Below are 12,368 nucleotides of genomic sequence, written 5' to 3'. Positions count from 1 at the left end.
TTCAAGTTGCTCACATGAATGACGGGGTGGATTTTCATCCATGCGGGTAGTGCAACTCGGTAGGAGGTAGCCCCAATCTTTTTAAGGACTTCAACCGGGCCTTCGTATTTACGAACTAGTCTCTGGTCCTTTCGGCTACGAAATCTGATCTGTTCTGGTCTCAGCTTGATAAGGACTTGATCTCCTGCACGGAAATGAAGGGGGCGACGCTTCTTGTCCGCCCATTTCTTCATATGCTTGGAAGCCTTCTCTAAATATGCTCGGGCTATATCTGTCGTCTGCTTCCATTCTCTTGTAAAGTTGTGAGCTTGAGGGTTTTTTCCTGCATAAGGATGATCAATAATGTGGGGTAAGGCCGGTTGTCGTCCACTTACAATTTCGAAGGGACTCTTCCCTGTAGACGAGCTTGTTTGACAATTGAAGCAAAATTGGGCGACATCTAACAATTGTATCCAGTTCTTTTGGCGAGCGTCGACGAAGTGACGTAAGTATTCTTCGAGCAAGCAGTTGAACCGTTCTGTCTGTCCATCGGTTTGAGGGTGATAACTCGAGGAGATGTTTAAGGTTGTTCCCAAGAAAGCGAATAACTCAGTCCAGAATGTCCCAATGAATCTGCCATCCCTATCACTGATGATGCTCGACGGAATGCCCCATAACTTTACAACGTGTTTGAAAAACAGTTGGGCTGTGAGTTCCTCCGAGCATAATTTGGGAGTGGGGATGAACGTCGCATATTTTGAGAACCGGTCCACTATAACCAAGATGGCGTCATATTCCCCGACTTTTGGGAGGTGTGTTATGAAGTCCAGAGATACACTTTCCCAGGGTCTTGTTGGCACAGGTAGAGGTTCCAGGAGTCCAGAGACTTTGGCTTTCTCGACCTTATCCTGTTGGCAGATGAGGCACGTCTTGGTGTATTGCATGATGTCGTCTCGCATGTTTGGCAAGAAGTACCCCTTCTTTATTAGGGCGTATGTTCTTTGCCACCCCGGGTGTCCGGCCCATAAGGTATCATGACATTCCTGGATAAGCTTCTTCCTCAGTTCCCCCGTTCTTGGGACGTACAATCTGTTTCCTTTGGTTATCAGGAGGTCCCCCTCAACCCAAAATTGCCGTGTCTTTCCAGCCTTAGCTAGTTCGACAACAGCTTTGGCCGATGGGTCTTTGTGTAAATGTTCCTTGATGATGTCGCGCATCGATCCGTCGATCTTACTTGAATGAATATGGGCTAACATGCACAGGGCCGCATGTTCGCCCTTCCGACTCAGCGCGTCGGCTGCTTGATTACTCTTTCCCGCTTTGTGTTCGAACTTGAAGTCGAATTCAGCCAACGACTCCTGCCACCGGGCTTGTTTTGCTGTTAATTTTGGTTGATCAAAGAAGTGGCAAGTGGCGCTGTTATCCGTCTTCACTACGAACTGCGATCCTAAGAGATACTGTCTCCAGACTCGAAGGCAATGGACTACAGCCAGCATTTCTTTCTCGGAGACAGTGTATCTTCGTTCGGCATCGTTGAGCTTTCGACTTTCGTAAGCGATGGGGTGGCCTTCTTGAATAAGAACCCCACCGAGAGCGAAGTCGGAAGCATCGGTTTCTACTTCAAATGGCTTTGTGACGTCAACCAACCCGAGGACAGAACCCCTCGTCATGGTTGTTTTCAGATTTTCAAAGGCCATTTGACAATCATTCGACCACGACCAAGGGTGGTCTTTCTTCAACAGCTCTGTCAATGGGGCGGCTCGTCGTGAAAACCCTTCGACGAACCGCCTATAGTAGTTGGCTAGTCCTAAGAAGGACCTCAACTCAGATACGGAAGTAGGAACCTTCCATTCTTGGATAGCTTTTATCTTGTCGCTATCCATACTGATTTGTCCACATCTGACGACATGTCCAAGGAAGTTGATGCATGTTTGTGCGAATGCACATTTCTCCTTCTTCACATACAGCTGGTTCTGCCGGAGCTTGTCAAACACTAACTTCAAGTGCACTTTGTGTTCCTCGAGGGTTGTGCTGTAAACAACAATGTCGTCGAGGTATAATATGACGAACTGATCCAGGTATTCATAGAAAACCTGGTTCATCAACGTGCAGAACGTAGCTGGGGCGTTTGTCAAGCCAAAGGGCATTACTAGGAATTCGAAGGCCCCATATCTTGTTACGCACGTCGTCTTGGGTTCGTCCCCTTCGGCAATACGTACTTGATAATATCCTGATCGTAAGTCCAACTTCGTGAAGTACTTGGCCCCGTGAAGTTGGTCGAACAAGTCGGATATTATCGGCAGAGGATATTTGTTGCGTACTGTCACCTTGTTTAAGGCTCTATAGTCTATGCACAGACGCAACGTCCCATCCTTCTTCTTCTGGAATAGTACGGGGGCTCCATAAGGGGCCTTTGCCGGGCGAATGAATCCCGCCTTCAGCAACTCGTCTAGTTGTTTCCTCAATTCGGCTAGCTCGGGTGGAGCCATCCGGTATGCATTCTTTGCTGGCGGCTTAACCCCGGGGAGGAGTTTGATTTCGTGGTCAATGCCTCGACGAGGTGGTAGTGTTTGTGGTAGACTCTCTGGCATTATATCGGTATAGCTGTCTAATACTTCCTTGATTTCCTCTGGGACAGTTTCTTCGGTGGTTGCCTCTTCTATCAGTTGTATGGCCATGAATGTAGGTTCCTCTCGTGCGAGTCCCCTTTTCAGCTGTATGGCCGAGATCATCCGAAGATTACCTGGTTGCTTGATGTTTGCAGGTATTACTGTGGGGTTACGGTCGGTGATCACCAAGCATTTTGCCAATGGCATTGGGATGACCTTGTGTTCTAGGAGGAACTCCATCCCAAGTACCACATCGAAGTCGTCCATGCGAACCACGACAAGGTCTAGCTCTCCATTCCAGTCCCCTATTTTGAAGGGGACTCCTTTGAAAACTCCCACAATAGGCAAGGCCTCGGAGTTGACAGCTTTCATTTTCCCCAGGTCTTTTCCTATGGTGAGTCCCAATCTTCTGGCTTCTTGATCAGCAATGAAGTTGTGGGTTGATCCAGAGTCTATCAGAGTGCTCTTGCTCAGTCTAGAGTTTATTGTGGCATCTACGAACATAAGCCCTTTCTCTATTATCTCCTTCGGTTCGACTTTCCGTTGGAGGGCTGACAAGAATTTGAGTGCGCCCATTCGGGGGTTGTCGTGATCTTCCTTCTTGTCTAGCAAAGTCTCGACCCTTGCCTCATTGCTCTCTTGAATGGACACTTGGAGTGCAGTGAGAGAGGCCCGATGAGGACAGTAGGATACCTTGTGGGGGCCTTTACACAGTATGCATTGCAAAAGCGTCGTCGGGTGGTTCTTTTGGTGGTAAGGCCCTCGAGATGTCCCCGCTTGATTGTTCTGAGGAGGTCTATCCGTCCATCCATTCGATCTGTTGGGGCTTCCATTTCGATGGCCTGGTGGTCTGTATGGTTTGCCCCCATTGTTTGGGGCTGGTGTCGCTCTTCTTTGGGATCCTGCTTCGTTCCCACAGTCCACGAGTCTCTCGGCGCATGCCATTGCGGCAGCTAGGGTTTGGACCCTGTTCTCATGTATCTTTGTTTTGGCCCACGGCTGTAGACCATTTATAAAGAAGAACACCTTGTCCTTTTCTGTTGTGCCCCTGATATCCAGCATCAGGGTTGAGAACTGTCTGACGTAGTCCCGTATGTTTCCAGTGTGTTTCAGGGCTACTATTTTCTCCATTGCTATGTGTCCTGCGTTTTCGGGGAGGAATTGTTCCCTCAACTCTCTCTTGAGGTCCTCCCATGAGTCGATGGTGCACAATCCATCCTCGATGTCTTGCACCTTCGTACGCCACCACAGTTTGGCGTCATCTACGAGATACATCGCAGCTACAGTCACCTTCTTGTCGTCGGTACAAGCCGTTGTGGCTTTGAAGTACTGTTCGACGTCAAAGATGAAGTTCTCCAACTCTTTGGCGTCCCGATTCCCTTTGAAGGCTCTAGGGTCTGGGAACCTTAGTTTGTTGGATCCTGCATTAGTTTGTCCAGCCGTGACACCTTCCACGGCTTTCATGGTAACTTCGATTCGAGTGCTCATGGCGGCCATCCTTTCTTGGAGGTCGTCGACTGTTGATCTGAATTCATCAGCCAATACATTGAACAAACTCATCATTGTGTTTTGTAGTACGTCGAACTCTTCGCCACGTCCCTCTTTGTGTGCGACAGAGCTATCCGGACTATCAGACGGTTTTGGGCTGCTCGTAGGAGCAACTCTTTCTTCGAGCGAGGTCACTCGAAACAACAGTTCTGCGATTGGCAACCCGTCTAGGCGGTTGCCCATTGCGTCAACTTGGACGACTTTCTCACTCAGTTCGGTCACCCGTGTTTCCAGGAAACGGAGGGTGTCAGGGACTTCTTTGAGGAACAACATTTCCTCCTCTATTAGCGTAAGCCGGTCGGCTTGTGCTTTGGGTGTCGACTTTGTCGTCGACATGATCTCGGTCTGTATGACGTTACGGAGCTAACAAAGCTCTGATACCACTTGACACAATCGCACTTTCGAAGGCAGCGGACTAGCGATTGTGCGGCACTCACTTTCCAGCGACAAGTGAGTTAAGCCAATTTGTTCTTGCGTCGCCTACAGCCAAGCGACGTACGGTCGAGCCTCTAGCCTCAGTTTTAAAAGAAGGTTTTAGAAAACGAGGAGAGAGAGAGATTTTTGAAAGAGAGATTTTAGAAAGAGACGTTATATAAGCAAGCAAGAGAAAGATAACAACGGCTTAGCATATATAACCTTGGGTAGGGAGAAGTTGACGACTAGTCATATCCCCCTATAGTACATTCTGGGCCATTTTAGTTCTGGCAGGCCTAGACATGATTTTCTTGTGGTGTCATACGCTCTAGAATTACAAAAGGAAAAACACTAGCATGAAAAGACATGACAAGGGTTTGGCTTGTCATGGGCATGCGGCCATGGGCAACATGCCCTGGACAGGCATGACCGTGACACTTAGCATGCGAGAGGTACGGGGATCGATACCCCGCATCTCCAAAAGAGATAAATTATTTTGTTAAGTATGAGTTAATTTAACATGTTATATATAAGGTGGGTACGAGAGAAAAAGAAAAGATACTTATATAAGGATTATTATATCATTATGGCTAGAATCTCCAAAAGAGAGAAATTATTTTTTGAAGTATGAGTTGAAAGCAATCTAGTAGAGCAATCTAGTAGTTATACTGCTTCTTGTGGAGAGGGAATTTGATGAATTCCTCAAAAGATCCATAATACTCACCGACTCGAAATTGAGGTTTGTTCATGTTTGAAAATGTGACAAACCAAAAGACAAGATGCTAATTAATAGTGTTTGTGATTGTTGTTGTGAATTCTTGAATACATATTTTGGTTGACTTATGAATTTTTCCATCTTTTAAATATTATTTATTTAGTTCTGGCCTAATTTCATAATAGGCGATTGAATCACAATATTGCAATATTTTAAGTTACTTTTAAGATTAAAGGTCGATGAATGAAATAATTACGACAAGTTCTTTTTATGCATCTTATTTTGATCTAGCACATAAATGCTTCCTAATTATTATTATTATTTTTTTTTATGAATTATGTTATGAAGATCATTTGAATTATAAATGCTTTAATTCAAACAATATTTAATAATTAATCATTTTAATATTTATACTCAAATATACTAACAAGTACTAGTAACACTAGTCTCAATGACTTAAAGAATACAACTATTATCTCGAACTATAAAGAATTTAATTCCAACCTATTCTAATGGACAAACGCTTTATTAGACTCCATTGGAAGATTTCACTTCATCAATTTAAGTAGCGTTCAACTACAACTATAAATATCAAATTCTTAAGTATTCATGAACAAAATCGGCCTAACAATGTCTCTTGGAACTATTTACCAAAGGTGTTAGAATGAGCCGTGTGGAAGGGTTGCCTTTAGATGGTTTAGTACCAATTAAGGATGTCAATATCCTAGTAGTGCGGAATGCAAGAACGTTCGAAGTTGAAAAGAATAACGAGAATAATAGACATCGTTTCATCTACAATCGTGTGGTGAACGGTCTGGTTGGTATGACTAGAGAACGTCATCCTCGCATAATTTATATTATTGTGATAGAAGTTATAAATAACGATGATATTCCTTGGTCTTTTATTACAAAGGTGCAGAACTTTCTTTTTGTGCATGTGATATATCCATCGCCACCTACTCATAAACTCTCATCTTTTAAAGAAGTTCTCGAGTTCCTTGTCCCCAAGTAGCAATACAATTACTAGAATGCTATCTCTACTTATAATAAGCCCTCTCTCTCTCTCGAAATATATGTGTGTGTGTTTGTGGATGTATTGCTCTCTTTTATTAATGAAATATGGCATAGTCATAATGATATTATGAGTATCTTTTCTATCCCTCCCTTCCTTATAGCTATATAAAGAATACGAATATTATAAGTAAAAGTGTACAAGTAATTTGTTACTTTTGAACTTAACATGCTTATAATTCAATTTATCTATGTTATCAACAATGATTATCAAACAGTATATAATTTTGTCCAAGTAAGGTCGATTCTCAATCCCTTTATGATATCATAACACAAAATATAGTGGAAGGGTTAACGATAAAATGATAACAAAAACCCATTCGTCGAACTAACTATAAAGGAAGGGTTGGTTGGAAACCATGTCTATACTTCTTTGCTTTAATCACAAGTAACTAAAGATATATAAGAACAACAGAATATGGCATGCCCAGTCAAAACATAAAAAATTTCTTGCCATGTTATAGTTAATGAATATGGTATGCATAAAGATCTGACGTCACACTTCATGATTGGAGACAAATTCAGTGAGCTATGGTCGTCCATACCGTCCTTTGGTCCAATTATGTCAAGCAAATGTTGCAGCAAGCAAAGAGTTTTTAATAAGTTCGCAATTGCAAAGAGCTTGGTTTAAGGCACAAATTTCTCTGATGTGAAAGGTGCACCAATTCAAGGAGATTTAAGTAACCATGAATAAGACACATGATACAGCTTGTAAACGAAACGATGTCCATGACTCTTGTTATTTTCTTCCCCTACAAACCTTCTAGCCTCTTGCACTCTTTTGTCATTGACATCCTTAATTGAAATTTGAATTGAAGGAAACACTTCTCCACAACTCATTATGGAACACCTTTGATAGATAGTTTCAACAGATTTACTTTGCCAAGCAATACTTCAAAATTCGATATTTATAGTTGAACGCTACTTAAATTGATGAAGTGAAATCTTACAATAGAGGTTAATAAATCGTTTGTCTATTAGAAGAGAGCTTGGAATTAAATTCTTTATAGTTGGGATTTATAGTTGGGATAAGGGATGTTTTAGTCAAACAAAGTATACTTTTTATTTTAAAATAAATTAATTTTTTAGTGTAAAATAAATTAATTTTTTAGTTTAAAATAAATTAATTTTTTAGTTTTAATTTTAGTCCCAATAAATTAATTTTGATGTGGTGTTATGTATTTTAATAAAATTAATATTAACTTAATAAACAAAAATTTGTATTTTTTTTTAAATTATAATCTAAATTAATAAAAATACCATTGAACTTTGCACTTTTATCTAAAAAGAATACTCATAAATTTTTTTTTTTTTTAAATACGGTTGAATTTTCCAAAAAAAAAAAAAAAAAAAAAAAAAACTTCAAAACTTCTCTTTAACTTTCAAAAGCATTTAAAAAAAAGATAGATGGGGAGAAAATTTTGTTCATGGGGAGAAAATCGAAGGTTATTTGAGGGTATGGTTTTAAGATCCTGAAAACATAACAAGAAGTAATATCCTAGCTTATGGTCGCGATTAAGAACCTACTAGTAGGCTACTTACTAAGTTTTACTCACTCCACGTTTATCATTTTTTTTCAAGTAACTAAGAGTTGGTCATGGATGAGAGCGGACTTTGGAGTGTGGGCCATGGACTAACCTCTGTTTTTAATCTAGTATTTTTTTGTTCTTCTTTTGAGTCTGCTTCTTATTTTGTGTTTGTAACGAGTATGTATATGTAACATCCCAAAAATGAAGGAAATTATCTCCCATAAGAATAAGCCACCCAGGAAAGACCCAAAGGATAGAAAGGAAAAAAATTAAGGATTAAGCAAGAACAAAGGACTTAGTCAAGTCACTCGTGTACCGAGTATGTATATGTAACATCCCAAAAATGAAGTAAATTATCTCCCATACGAATAAGCCATCCATGAAAGACCCAAAGGATATAAAGGAAAAAAATTAAAGGATTAAGCAAGAACAAAGGACTTAGTCAAGTCATTCGTGTACCTTAACAAGTAATTTCAAGGAGTTAAAAGGCCTTTTGAAAAGGATTGGAAAGGAAAAAGTAAATCAAAAGAGCAAAAAAACTCATTTTATTAATTATCAAGAATCTTTCCCAATTTATAATTCCTTATCCAAAAGGAATCTCAAGATTCAGAAAAAGGGAAAAATGATAAAAGAGTGATGAGAAATTTGTAGAAAAATTATCGATTTTTGGAGAAAAATAATAATAAAATATTCAGAAAGTGGCAAATTACCAAAATACCCCGGAAGACTGGATAATTACAGAAATGTCACTCTAATTCAAATCAGAGCATCTACCGTGACCATCCGGGAAAAATCTTTCGAACTCAAATCTCAACCGTCGGATCTCCTCCAAAATTTGATATGATCTAGAACGAACACGCACGGATCATCACATCCAACGACTAGTATTCAAAGCTAAGGTCGGTAAGGCTATGATCGGAGTTGATATCTCCAAAAAATTATCCAGAAAGTTTGAACTCTAAATAACGAAGATTCTGGAGCTCTCAATGTCGGTTTAAGCTCCTCCTATATGGTCGGAAGTAGGAGCAACAATACGGAATAAGAATCGAGAAAGGTCAATCCCCCAATTGAAGGCAATAAGCGTTTAGATTGTGGATCTCCTACTCTCAGATTTCTTCCAAATTCGAGAGCAATCCTCCACCATTTCTCTTCAAACTTCTAAATAACGAAGAATCTGGAGCTCTCAATGTTTGTTTAAGCTCCTCCTATAAAGTCTGAAGTAGGAGCAACAATACGGAATAAGAATCGAGAAAGGTCGATCCCCAAATCGAAGGCAATAAGCATTTAGATTATGGGTCTCCTACTCTCAAATTTCTTCCAAATTTGAGAGCAATCCTCCCCCATTTCTCTTCAAACTTATTCCTAAAGTTTCTAACAAGATTACCCACAAGTTCTATGAAGGAATAGAGTGCTGAAAGTGCCAAGAAACCATTCTCCCAATTCAATCCGCCATTGAAGAACTTCAAGAAAAACTTGAAAATCCAATCCGATGATACTTGATGACTCGTCGAGCAGGAATGATTCCATAGAAGACCACGTAGAAAAATAACCTCGAGAGCGTGCCAAATTGAAGGAAATAGGTTTCAAAATTAAATTGGGGATAAGAGTAAAAATTCCTATCTAGGATCCCTTTACCTTCAAATTAAAAATTCCTCTAGCTTCAGAGGAAGAAGTTGAGTAAACTTGATGAAGGAATCGAGAGCTGAGACATCGTAGAACAAGCTACCCATGAGATTGAAAATTTGGCGTTTCGAGTGAGTTGCATACCGAGAACGATTTTTGGAAATTAAGGTCCAAAACTCAAAGACGTTCCTCCAAACCAATTCCTTTAGTCTGAAGATAGGATATAGAAGGGGTTCAATGAAGAAATAGGGCCTTGAAACCCCTAGAATCGGCTACCCAATAAGAAATTCTTTGTTTTATCTCCAGCGATAAATTAGATTTTGGATGAACTTTGGTAACGAATATCTTAGGCTACGATCCACGAGAAGTTATCAAATAAATCCCTAGCCCTTTCTTGTAACATCCATCTTTAAGTTTCACGAAGAAATCAAGGAGAGAAACGCTGTAAATGTGGCTGTATAGACCGAGTTTCAGATGGCGGCGATGCGAAAAATGCGCATCTTCTTCTTGTTCAAAGGAAGAAAACGATGATACGGCCAGTTCAACTAAACTGTCCAAGTCAACTCAAAATTTGACCTTTTCAAAGGAAGAAAACGATGATACCAGTTCACTGAACTGTCCATGATACGGCCAGTTCACTAAACTGTCCATGATACGGCCAGTTCACTAAACTGTCCAAGTCAACTCAAAATTTGACATTTTCAAAGAAAGAAAAGGGTTATATGAATCCTTATCCCGGCTATGTAAGGTAATGAAGTTTGGGAGTTATTGGAAAACTTTAGTTAGCGAACCCAAGATATGAGAGAAAATGCTCATCACGATCCAAGCTAAACTTTGGGAGTTATTGGAAAACTTTAGTTAGCGAACCCAAGATATGAGAGAAAATGCTCATCACGATCCAAGCTAAACGGCCAGTTCACTAAACTGTCCATGATACGGCCAGTTCACTAAACTGTCCAAGTCAACTCAAAATTTGACCTTCTCAAAGAAAGAAAAGGATTATATGAATCCTTATCCCGGCTATGTAAGGTAATGAGTTTGGAAGTTATTGGAAAACTTTAGTTAGCGAACCCAAGATATGAGAGAAAATGATCCAAGCTTGACACAAGACGTTATGCATAAATACACCTTCCAGTTCACTAAACTGTCCAAGTCAACTCAAAATTTGACCTTCTCAAAGAAAGAAAAGGATTATATGAATCCTTATCCCGGCTATGTAAGGTAATGAGTTTGGAAGTTATTAGAAAACTTTAGTTAGCGAACCCAAGATATGAGAGAAAATGATCCAAGCTTGACACAAGACGTTATGCATAAATACACCTTATGCCTCAAGAAAATTTGTGTTGTCGTTCCTTATTCTGTGTTTTCGCATCAAAGTCATTTCTTCTTAAAGGTCCTATCGAGGGTTGAACCCAGGTCTTTGGATTCAAAGTCCAAAGTGCTAACCACTACACCATAGAACCCCTTGTTAAAATTGTTTTTGGAATGGTTTTCCTATTTTATGCAGATTCCACAAGAAGAGAGATCCTATCACAAGTCAAACTCAAGTTATTGGATTCAAAGTTCTAGACCTGTTTTATCTAACTCGTTGTAATCTTGAGCACCTTTAAAGTGGTTGCAGAAGTAACCCTCCAGTGTTTATTGAAGCTCTTGGAGAACATGTAATTTTATATACTTCTTATAGTTAATTTATATATTGTTGTATATTACAAACAAATTGAAATAATACATTACATCCCAGTCTTTCTTTCTTCCGTGCAAAACTTAACATGAAAACTATATTATTTCAATATTCACTCGAGAAACAAGGGGTGAAAACTATATTATTTCAAACCCTCCATTATTGCTTCTACTTTGCGAGAAAATGCTTCCACTAAATCATGTTACTAACTAGTTGGTTTGGTTCGGTTCAATTCTTAGGTCCACTAGATTGAATCGACCTAGCTCAATTAAACTCTTGATAATATAAAAATCATAAGTTTCTTAAATTACGTTAACTTAAAAGTCTAACCCCTAACTTTTTTTTAGAATGTTTAGCTTTGTGTCTAGTTGATCTCTAAATGCTTAGAAGTATCTAATAAGACTTGTATTTAAGGAACTTTTCTCTATAAAAGATGTAAGACTTCAGGTTTATTATTAAGGAATTTCAAATGAGTGATTTGATATACCACATAGGACAAAATATTTATTTGTTTCAAATATCTTATGTTGACCATTCTTTTTTGTTAAGTATTTTGAATATTATCATTGTGAATTACTAATGGCATTAGATTGAATCTCATTAATAACAATATCCCAAAACTCAGGTAAAGATGACATCGAAATTAATTTCATCTTCAAAATTTATTTCCACCTAATTCAGTTGACTGATAATCAGTCACGGTGGATATATATTTACAACCTTAAAAGGTAAAATTATAAGGAGTACAAGAGAAAAGTGCTTAAAATAGTTTCAAAATATAGAAAAAAAAATAGTAAGAATTGGTCAAAGTCAACATCCATTGATCACTATGGCATAGCACAACACAGATGAGGGTAACATTTTTTTCTTTCTCTACTATATTAGGCCCTTTGGTTTATTGGCTTTACAAGATGGAGACATGAAGTTTTCTATTTTTCTACTTTGCATTTAGAAATGAAGCAAAATTAGTCTGAGGGTTCTAGGCAGATTGTTATAATTCTAATTTTTAACTAAAAAAAAAAAATTAGTCTCGTTGTCACGCTTAAAACTACCCTATAGGTATTATCAACCTATTATCCTTCCACCAATAGGAGAAAAAGGCAACGTTACTATGTGAAACTAGTTTCATGTCATTTATTCAACAATAAGGGTGTTAGCATGCATTTGGAAATGAACCCATATTTAAAAAATTTAGATAA

At 39.2% G+C, this 12,368-nt stretch overlaps 1 non-coding gene across 1 annotated transcript; it reads right to left on the bottom strand.

Moving 5' to 3' along the window:
• Positions 1-10,879: 10,879 nt before the first annotated feature.
• Positions 10,880-10,951, bottom strand: TRNAQ-UUG (transfer RNA glutamine (anticodon UUG)). Its single transcript has one exon. It is a non-coding gene; the product is annotated as a tRNA-Gln (tRNA).
• Between the last annotated feature and the right edge of the window lie 1,417 nt (positions 10,952-12,368).

The sequence above is a fragment of the Cucurbita pepo genome, chromosome 10, assembly GCF_057944985.1.
Source record: "Cucurbita pepo subsp. pepo isolate OVF chromosome 10, ASM5794498v1, whole genome shotgun sequence".
Taxonomy (NCBI): Eukaryota; Viridiplantae; Streptophyta; class Magnoliopsida; order Cucurbitales; family Cucurbitaceae; genus Cucurbita; species Cucurbita pepo.
The sequence above is the reverse complement of the archived record's forward strand: the minus strand, read 5'-3'. Positions and strand labels throughout refer to the sequence as shown.